Below are 12,233 nucleotides of genomic sequence, written 5' to 3' on the forward strand. Positions count from 1 at the left end.
GACTGGAAAACATGTCTCGTATTTCGCTCTCTCCGGAGGTATCCAGATAAGAAGTGACAATAAGATGACGGGAGAAACTAATCGCGAATATTCGAGATTTACACAATCAGAAAATACGCGAGTATTCGAGGATTTGACCACCAGAAAATTCGCGAGTATTCGAGGTTTAGACCATAAGAAAATTCACGAGTTTCCGAAGTTTTGACCATCAGAAAATTCGCAAGTATTCGAAATTTAGACCATAAGAAAATTCACGAGTTTCCGTAGTTTAGCCCATTAGAAAGATCCCGAGTAATTGAGATTCTAGACCATCATAAATTTTGCGAGTATTCGAAATTTAGACCATAAGGAAATTCACAAGTAGTCGAGATTTAGACTATCCGAAAATTCGTAGGAAATCCCTATGATATAGAATAGAGCGTGTTTGGATATATATATATATATATATATATATATATATATATATATACAGTATATATATATATATATATATATATATATATATATATATATATATATATATGTATGTATATATATATGTATTTATTTATCTATCTATATATATATATATATATATATATATATATATATATATATATATATATAAATATATATATATATATATATATATATATATATATATATATATATATATAGTATAAATATATATATATATATATATATATATATATATATATATATATATATATATGTATATATTGACTCGGAACTCGGAAACGTCAATCTCCCACAAATTGCCCAAACTGGCGTGTGTTAGTCAAGAAAGGGGGAGGGGGGTAGGAAGGGTTGGATCAGTATGTGTGTGTGCATATCTAAATATCTAGCCGTCTTTTTGACGGGTTGCATACACTAGTACCAAAGAATAATCCTTTATTAGATTGGTTTCAATAGAACTGACAGTTTAATATACAATTACAGTTCCAGATACATTACAAAATGGCTACGTATCTGTAATAAAACCAAGAACTTATGCTAAATAATGTGGGTTAAATCCGGGTTATAGAGACAACATTTATTTCTAAGCTGAAATCTTTTATGATATACTGTAAACAGATTGAATCCATTTCTATTTAAGCCATAATAATGAAACAACAGATTGGAATCCATGAAATGTTAATCGCAATATTCTCGTGGAATTGAAAAAGGTTTTCAAGATGGAGAATCTAATATTTATGAAGTTTATGTTGATGTAGAATAGCATTTTAGAATTGAGCAGGGACGGGGTAAGGAAGTGGTAGCTTCCTCATTAAAACTAGATCTTTATCGTAATCTTAATGGAAATGAGAATGTTCACAAAAATATCGTTTATGCGAATACCTGCTTTAAAATGTAAATTATGATAATTAACGTAAATTAGTCCTGCTATAGAGTATTATTGATCATCATCATCACCATCATCTACTCTACGCCTACTGACGCAAAGGGCCTCGGTAAAATTTGGCAAGTCGTCTCTATCTTGATCTTTGATTTCAATACTTTTCTATTCATCATATCCTGCTTCAGGCTTCATAGTCCTCACCCATGTATGCCTGGTTCTTCCAACTCTTTTAGTGCCTTGTGGAGCCCAGTTAAACGTTTGGTAAACTAATCTCTCTTGGGAGTGCTAAGAGCATGCGCAAACCATCTCCAGCTACCCTTCACCATAATATGGTCCATATCTGAGATCGATTACTAAAATATAGAAATAGGAGAACAGGATAAAAAGGATATTTGGAACCAATTACCATCAATATATGTAAATTTTAGATTATGTTAATAGTATTCCCTTTTGGCAGTCATTCAATTGTTGTTGATTTTACAGTAGGTAAGAAATGTTAGCTGACGTTTGGCTAAACTACTGAATATCATTCTGATCGACGTATGAAAGAATTCTGCGTAATATAATTTCAACTACTGTGGACAAAATGTAGATAATTGATTTGATTCGAATAAAGGGTTGACATAAACTGGATCTATCTATCTATCTGATTATATATATGAATGTATAAGGCATATATATATATATATATATATATATATATATATATATATATATATATATATATATATATATATATATGCTTATACCTATACATTTGCGTGCATTTATGTGCATATATATACATATATATACATATACATACATATATATATATATATATATATATATATATATATATATATATATATATATATATATACACACACATATATATATATATATATATATATATATATATATATATGTATATATATATATATATATATATATATATATATATATATATATATATATAATATGTATATGTATATATATGTATATATATGCACATAAATGCACGCAAATGTATATGTATAAGCATATATATATATATATATATATATATATATATATATTTATATATATATATATATATATATATATATATATATATATATATATATATATATATATATATATATATATATATATTTATATATATATATATGTATGTATATATATATATATATATATATATATATATATATATATATATATATATATACATATATATATATATATATATATATATATATATATATATATATTTATATGTATATATATATATATATATATATATATATATATATATATATATATATATATATGCTTATACCTATACATTTGCGTGCATTTATGTATATATATACACACATATACATATTCATATATATATATATATATATATATATATATATATATATATATATATATATATATATATATATATATATATATATATATATATAATTCTATGATGAATTACCCATTCTTGTATATTGAGAACATAGTAAAGAATATTTTTGGTTCCATTCGTTAGAGTTCAAATTATAGTTTTACTTTTATCTATCTTTTTTCATCGGCTGAGTATTTAGTTGACTTTTGAGTTAAACTCATACGTGCTCTGGAACAGATTAACGAGAAAAAAAAAAAAAAAAAAAAAAAAAAAAAAAAAAAAAAAAAAAAAAAAAAAAAAAAAAAAACTATAGGAAGAAAAAAGGAAATGGAACAGTAAACAGACAAAAACTTCGTATATAACAGTTGCTCATAACCTGGATAAAGTCTCTCTCTCTCTCTCTCTCTCTCTCTCTCTCTCTCTCTCTCTCTCTCTCTCTCTCTCTCTCTCTCTCTCTCTACTCTACTCTTTATCGTAGATAAATTTATTTGAATAAAGTTGACACTAAGATCCTCAAGGTATTGGAAATTTCATCTATCCTGTTCATATAAGATTAAGTTAAATTTACTTGCAACTTTGTATTATGCTCAGTATATCTAGAGAGAGAGAGAGAGAGAGAGAGAGAGAGAGAGAGAGAGAGAGAGAGATAGCGCAGATATATGAGGAAACTATTGGGGCACTCAATAGAGAACAGACCTCCGCCGCGAAAGCTTATTTCTCGTCCTTTTGCCCAACCTTGAACTTAACCTTTGACCTTAACATGTATTAATTGGCCTGGAATTTTATACGCTCAAATATGAACTAAATTTGAAGTCTCTGTGATAACGATGGCCAAACTTATGGCTGATTACGTGAATTGGACATTTTGCTTGACCGTAACCTTTACCTTTAGACCTTGGACTTCCAAATTTAATGATTTCTAGCTTTTTATATAAAAGTTAATCCATGCAAGTTTCATTACTCCACGATTAGAATTGGGGCCAGGAAACTTTTCACAAACAAAGACACAAACAGGAGCGAAAACATATACTTTTTCCTACTTCGTTGGAAGCGGTAAAAATAAAAAATAAATTACTATATCTTTTCTTCCTCCCGTCTTTACAATCATCTCGATTCTGAAGATATTCGAATTTAAGTCTTCATTCCAGTTCTCATAGATCCTATTGACATGCAAATGACCCAATGAATGAAATTATAGTTAGTTTAGCATGACATTCAACAATGAATCATATTTTTGGGCTCAGGCTATGTCGTCCTGATGGAAGTTCCTAAATGGTAGCTTCCTAGGGTATATTTGACTACAGTGATATTCCAAGAGAATTTTACCTTAAGGTATCCAGAATTCTAACTCCTTGAGCGAATATCCCTAAATAATCTCACAGGGATATCGCATAATATCAGAGGACGTATTCTTGACACGTCACATAGCTATCTTCACCCCGAACAGTATTAACGCTTCGAGGGGTTACAGTGACAAGAATCTGAAACGAGAATGAAAAGAGAGCCGCTCATAAGGCATCTCTCCTATTCCGTTTCCAGTGTGTATCTGATGAGGGCGGTAGCACCCTCTTTATTCCTTTTCGTGTAGCTCTACTACTCGGTGTTTTCCCTTGTGTTCACTCATTATTTTGGATATGATTCAACATTTTGATGACTTCTCCGGCCTCTGCTGCCTCTGGAAAGTTGAGTATTATCTTTACTGTTTATAAATTTAAGCTCTTGTTGTTTTGAATTAAATCAAAAGTGATATTAACGTAAACAAGAGCCGTTGCCTACCGGAGGCTTCCTGGATGCTATCGCTCGCTATGGGTCATTTAGTTAGCTAGAGCGACGTTCCCGGTTTGTTATGATTTATTAATCTAGCTCTTTAGCTCCTCTAGGAATGCTTATATAATGCCGTTACTTTTTAGTTCGGTGATATAGGTAACCGATCTTGCCCTTCGCGAGGCTTAGTATCCTAGGCGTCTGGCCATAGTACTTTCATTCATGATATAAGCTTTCCGAGTGTTATATTATTGAAGCTTTAGGCAAATATTTTATACATGTAAGATATTGTTGAATGTTCTTTCCAAGATTGTATACGAGAGAGTTTTGGTGATTTAGGTAATCGATTCTCACCGCACCTAGGCTAGTATCCTAGGTACAGTAGTATACTTTCGCACATCCCCGATTGTTCTTTTCTCTTCGGAGGCTAAGTTCAATCCCCCTCTCCCTCTGAGTAAGCCTTAGGCTTAATCCTAGCGGTTCTATCTGTATAATAATTCAGGTATAACTATACTAGGATATGTCTGTCCTGACCTGAAAACCAGTGACTGGTTTTTTTTGGGTTAGGGCAGAACATCGGAGTTTCTAGTCTGTGGTCTGCTTCTCTTTTGCTAGGTTAGGGGCGGATACAGGAAGCTTTGCTTCCCTAGTCTACGTCTGAAGGATTCTGTATGAGATGATTCCTTCCTCTAGTGGTCTAGCAGACTGTCCTGTGTTGTTTTTCTCGGGATGGAGAATGAGTTTTCTCCGTTGCCCGGCGAAATAACTTCACCTAACTTTGTTCTGGTTGGGAGGAGGATAGCAAATATTGCCAGTCTTCCTCCCTAATAGATAACTCTAAGTTAGGATGAGCTTCCCTAACTGCTGAGTGTGTGTCTTGCTAGAACGAAGTTTATAGGACCCTTATCCCTTCCCAACATCTCTTTCTTTTTTACAGTCCTACTTCCGTACCTAATATAGGTTAGGATGGAGGACCGGCTCGGCTCTCTGCCGGCTGGCAATTATGTGTCGGCCGGCAGAGACCCCTTGTTCTTTGCAGAGTGAACCCCAGACCTCCCTTGGTCTCCCTTCCATGTCTGCCGATAGAGTCCGGCAGGCTATGGATTCTTTGGAAGCCTGAATGCTACATTCTCCCCTTCCATAAGTTCACTCTTTCTGGATGGAAGGTTGTATGGCAATGCCGCCTTATAACCTTACATCCATATTGTTTCTCTTACTAGTGTTTTGTTCCCCTTCCCCGGCTGCCGGTTCGGGCAGTTGGAAGTTCTCTGGTTCTTAGCCACCGTCGGCAGGCATGGCTATTGCTGCCTTTGCCTGCCGGCATTGGAAACACAGCCCGAAATCTGATGGCCACTACGATTAGCAGCCGGCAGCCGGATGTTAGTGTTTTTAGCTGCCAACCGGCAATGATTGCCGGCCGCACACATTTGGGAACCAGTGACCTGCCGACTATTAGTTAAAGGTTGTATATCTTTGAACTATACTGGGGATAAATGCTGGCTACGCCGGCACGTGGCGGCATGTGCTGGCCGGCACAGCAGCATGCGATGTACAGTGATTTCTATATTTGTAGTGTAGTACACACTGCATTAATAAACTACAGTACAGAGTTTGTTGTAACACTAAAGTTCTTCCAACATACTTAATGTTATCTTTTACAGCCTTTTGTTGAGACCGTAAAATATATAGAAAGTGAGTTCTTTCTGTATTCATTCTATCCCATATATTAAAACTTTATTTCAAGGTGTGAGCTACACCTTAAATTTCCGTTTAGGAAATTACATAAGGTATTCTAGAATAGAATTAACATTAGTTTTAATATTTTGGGAGGCTACAGCAATTGGCTGGGCAGGAAATACAAGTAGGTACCTTTCCTTCTTTCTTTTATAGCTTTACTGTGTAAGCTACATGTTTCAACATAAGTGAAAAGCCTTCACTTGATACTCATGGATTTTTCTTCTCTTTACAGGAGGACCATCCGAAGTGTGGGAGTGTATTTTGCAATGTCCACAGTAAGAACTTCTGTGGACATCAGTTTTGCAGGAGGCACGCAGCATGCGTAGCCTCCAGAGGTGATCTCCGGTATTGGGACCCTCAGGTTTGTACTGTATGTTCTAACCTGATTACCAAGGCTTTTAACAATCATAAGTCGACGGAGTCAAGGGATGCTGCCAGGGAAAAGTTACGAACCTGGGTGAGGGGTTTTCAGAAAAACACCTCAGGCCCCTACCTTCCAAATGAGAAGATGAGGGCATACCTTTTTCCCTAAAGCATCGGCTGATGCAGTCATTCCTCAGCCTCAGGTGAGATACCAACTGCCCAGAATCCGGTAGATTCTGAAGTCTCGGCCGCCCTTCAAGACATCCAATTGGACGAAAGGATGTCGTAGGTCTCGGATTCTACAGAGAAAGACCTTCTAGGAGAAGGTCAGGAGGAGGAGCTGTCTCAGGCTCCTCTAGTAGAAGAGGAAGAAATCGACGAGGTGTCGGTTACATCGGTTCCGGACCCAGAACCTGATCCCTCTACATCGTCTGCTATCCCAGATGAACTGGGAAGGACTCTTTCTCTTATTGTTGAGATGATCCAACAAGTTCTAAGAAAGAATGATGAGAAGGAAGCTGCAATGAAACTGGAGATATGTAGACTTGCAGCATCACGTGGGCCCCAGAAGCGACTCAACGTGAAGGATCTTCTTTTGTGCTCGGACACCAATCCTTGGAGGTATGCCGAACACATGCCAATGACAACCGAGAAGATCGTGATATCAGAAAAGTTGGGAGCAAGTCCCCTAGAAGAAGTGGAATTTTGGCCCAACAAAGATTCTTATCTGGACTGCTATGTCCGTCTTAGGAAGGAGCCAGCCTCAAAGGAGGAGACGGACCCGAAGGAGGTCATAGTTCTTGACCATAGTAAAGCACAGGCATTACTAGCGGGCATCATGAAAAAGAGGGGCTTCACGAACTCAAAGGTGCCAGCCTTGAGTAAGAAACTTCCTGTGACCGCGGTGCCTCAGATAGTGGCACAACCTCCAACCACGTACCAGCTGGTACCTCAACAAGTGGCGACACAGTCGCCAGTTTTTAACACAGCCTTCAAAAGGCAGACTTCTTCCTTTTGTGCGAAAGCTAGAGGAACAGCCAGAGGTTCTTCTAGACGCCCTTCAAGAGGAAGGGGATCCAGGGGAGGACGCGGTCAAGGAGGCAAGGCCTCAGGTCCACAACAGCAGAAGTGAGATACTTCCAGTAGGAGGGAGACTACACCTATTTAGGGATCGCCGGACCTTCGATCCCTGTCCCCACAGCCTAATAAAGAATGGACTAGGTTGGAGCTGGAGCAGCCCTCCACCTCAATTTCCTCAATTCTTCCAACACTCAACCCCCATTCTGGAAGAATATGTCCGAGAGATCTTAGACAAAAGAGTAATCCGGAAAGTTAAGTCCATCAAATTCCAAGGAATGCTGTTTTGTGTTCCAAAGAAGGACTCAGAAAAACTCAGAGTCATTCTAGACTTGTCGCCACTCAACAAGTTCATAATAAACTACAACTTCAGAATACTCACACTTCAACACATAAGGACCCTACTGCCCAAAAGGGCATATGCTGTCTCTATAGACTTGTCTGACGCTTATTGGCACGTTCCAATTAATCGTCACCTCTCCTCCTACCTAGGCTTCAAGTTACAAAGAAAACTTTACGCCTTCAGAACCATGCCTTTCGGGCTAAACATAGCCCCAAGGATTTTTCCCGAAGCTCGCGAACGCAGCCGTCCATCAATTACGCCTAAAGGGGGTCCAAGTAGTATCCTACTTGGACGACTGGCTGGTGTGGGCAGCATCCAGGACAGAATGCATGCAAGCTTCTAAGATAGTGATCCAGTTTCTGGTACATCTGGGATTCAAGATCAACATAAAAAAGTCAAAACTTTCTCCAGCTCAAAAATTTCAGTGGTTGGGAATCCACTGGAATTTGGAGTCACATCGACTTTCCATTCCTGGGAAGAAGAGGAAAGTAATAGCAGGATCTGTCAAGAGACTATTGAAATCCAAACGGATATCAAGACGCGAACAGGAGAGAGTGCCGGGTTCCCTACAGTTTGCTTCGATAACAGACCCAGTGCTAAGCGCACAGCTAAAGGATGCAATAAGAGTCTGGAGAAAATATGCATCAAACGCGCAAAGAGAATTAATAAGACCTCTACCGACTCGACTGCGAACGCTTCTCAAGCTGTGGTCCAATGCCAAGCAGTTGAAGATATCAATAATTCTTCAAACACCTCAAATGAAGGCTGGGGAGGTCACTCTCATCATAAGAGAGTCCAAGGAGCTTGGTCCAATCTTTTCAAGTCATTTCACATCAACTTTCTAGAAGCCATGGCAGTTTTTCTGACACTAAAGAAAGTATCTCCTCGCCACTCGACCCACTTAACACTGGTTCTAGACAGCGAGGTGAAAGTGAGATGCCTGAATCGACAAGGGTCGAGGTCACCTCAAATTAACCAAGTGATGATGGCCATATTCCGTTTGGCGGAATGGAAGAAATGGCACCTGTCAGCAGTTCACATTCAAGGGTTCCGCAATGTGACAGCGGACGCTCTATCCAGGTTTACACCTATAGAGTCAGAATGGTCCCTTGACGCAGGATCGTTCTCCTTCATCTCGAGCCAAGTCCCGGAGCTGCAGATAGACCTCTTTGCGATGAAAGACAACAAGAATATAGATTGTTACGTGTCCCCATACGAGGATCCGCTAGCGGAGGCAGTGGACGCTATGTCCCTAGACTGGAACAGATGGTCCAATCTTTATCTGTTCCCTCCGCACAACCTCCTTTTGAAGGTTCTTGATAAGCTGAAATCCTTCAAAGGGAAAGCAGCAATAATGGCCTACAAGTGGCCAAATAGCGTGTGGTTCCCTCTGGCATTGGAACTACGACTAAAATTCGTACCGCTACCGGATCCATCCCTGTCTCAGCGAGTACAGAAGTCGAATGTCTTTGCTTCATCACAGAAAACACGGAACCTACATCTCATGATTTTCTCTCCTTAGCGATGAGAAAAAGATTCGGTGTTAAAAGTCAGTTTATAATTTTGGAGGAAACCAGAAGACATTATGAGGCTTCAGGGAAGAAATAGATATCCTTTGTCGAGGCAAAGAAACCAAAAGAAATTTCGATAGATTCCTATTTATCATTCTTCATTCACCTTCTTGAGCAAGGTTTAGCAGCCAACACAATTCTATGGTTCAAGTCTGCCTTGACAAGTCAAATACCATATGCCTTACAGGTCGACTTTTGTAACAACATTCTTAGTGAACTACAAAGGCCCATGCTGGGTTTAGCCCTTCAGCACCTCCAAAGACCCTTTGCATGGTCAGTAGATATGATTCTTCATTGTGTATAAATAATGAACAATGAGGAATGCGCTTAGAAGGTTTTGGAATTCAAGTCATATTTCTGTTTGTACTCGCTTTGGGGGCCAGAGTTAGTGAAATAGTGGCTCTCTCTAGAGAGGAAGGCCACGTCCAGTTCTTGGAGGGAGAACTGAATCTATTTCCAGACCCAACGTTTCTACCAGGAACAAGCTACCCACCAATAGGCTGGGTCCCTAGAGAATCTGCCCTCTTTAGGAAGATGCATCTCTATGTCCAGTGGAGTGCCTTAAGGTCTCTCTTCATAGAACTTCAAACTTTATGGGAGAACAGCTGTTCAGAAAAGAAATCCTGGGTTCAAAGTTATCTATAACTAAGGGCGAAACTCACTCGTGTCATTCGCAGAACGGATCCAGACAGTACACCCGTTAGTCATGATCCGAGGAAAGTTGCCTCTTCCATAAAATTTCTTTAATTATATGGACTTTGAACATCCTTGTTTGTACACCGGCTGGTACTCATCCAAGGTGTTCTTTATACACTATGCGAAGCAAGTGGAGCAACTTAAGAGGTCTGTGGTAGCAGCAGGTAGAATTCTTTAACCTTCTGTTTTAAATTTGCGAGGAACAGTGTAATTAATTTGGGATGATTAATTAAGAGGGTGCGTGTGTAGTCACTGTATGTTACTACACACTGAGCGATAGGCCACGAAAGTGGCCTTACGAACTGTTCCATTGACGTTGGTGAATTATAGCATAATACGGACACTTGTGCCAAGCGTATTTTACGCTAGTGTAAATAAACAGTATACAGACTATATCATTATTATTAATAATTCAATTGAAGTGGCAAATCTGTTTCCTAGTAGACGAAACAATATTTTCTGTTGACTGTTTTTCTTTATGTTATAACGCATATCATCCACAATTTACAAATTTTATAAATGTTGATCTGATACGTACGTTTATTAAATTTTAATAAACTAGTTCATAGTGAACCCTGCGTGTTATTCACCCACACTCATTTTATATGAAATGTATTGAGCATTAAGATTAAAAAATTGATATTTTTATCATGGTATATCTTTTTAGACTGTTCCCTGATTCAAGAAAAAGCCCACTCACTTCAACTCTTCCTTAGGAAGGGTTGACGTGGTACCCTAATGGGATAGTGGCAAAATTTGTTCCTATGCGGATACAACCATTATCCAATAGTTAATAAGAGTAGTCACATTGGGGAAGGTGTCACAAATTCATACTGACATTGGTGACTCTTATACAAACTTTGCTTCATAATGTATTGGGCGAGACCACTATACAGGCTTGTCAATTAGTCATCCATAGATATTATGTACTCCTCGAGACTTTTTCCAGAGTGTAGTGCGACTCTTCCCTGTAGGGGGCAGGAAACACTAACATAGTTCATGCTTAGATGAAATGCTGTATGACGGTAACATCATAGGTCTCTAGGTTTAAACGGACCAGGAAAATACTTTCTTGAGAGTACGGCACCAATTGAGAATCCACAGATACAGTAATGCTCTGGTAAACTTCCATCAGGACGACATGGCCTGAGCCCAAAAAACAGATTTTGAGCGAAGCGAAAAATCTATTTTTGGGTGAGTTAGCCATGTCGTCCAGATGGACCCGCCCTTCCTTTTATTGTAAAAGAGCTTATTGACCCCTCCCCATAATACAGTATCTGTAGCACCTCGTATATCGCTACAAGGAATAAAGAGGGCGCTACCGCCTTCATCAGATACACACTGGAAACGGAATAGGAGAGATGCCTTGTGAGCGGCTCTCCTCTCATTCTCGTTTCAGATTCTTGTCACTGTAACCCCTCGAAGCGTTAATACTGTTCGGGGTGAAGATAGTTATGTGACGTGTCAAGAATACGTCCTCTGATATTATGCGATATCCCTGTGAGATTATTTAGGGATATTCGCTCCAGGAGTTAGAATTCAGGATACCTCAACCCTTACCGCTCATCCGGAGATCTCCACTCCGGTGAAAAGACAGTACCGGCTACTCCAAGTGGTGCTGCTCAATGAATCACAATGACTATGAACCCTGCATGGACTCCTTGGAAATGTCTTTTTATCAATAATTTAGTACGATTCGATGAATTTTTATGGTATCATTGGGAAGGTAAATCATTTTTCTTTTTCACTTTACATTTATAATAGACGTACTACAAATACTTATCACACAGGAAGATGAAACTTTGTGTTATAATTCAGAAAAACATTCGGAAATGGGAATTTTCATGGTCATTAATCCCCAATAATAAAGTAACATTTTATTCTTTTATCATACAAAGTTTTCACGCAAAAAGTTTATGCATCAGTGCCCATCTCGATGATTTAGTAAACTGATTTCCAGTTTAT

The sequence above is a fragment of the Palaemon carinicauda genome, chromosome 20 (assembly GCF_036898095.1).
Source record: "Palaemon carinicauda isolate YSFRI2023 chromosome 20, ASM3689809v2, whole genome shotgun sequence".
Lineage (NCBI taxonomy): Eukaryota > Metazoa > Arthropoda > Malacostraca > Decapoda > Palaemonidae > Palaemon > Palaemon carinicauda.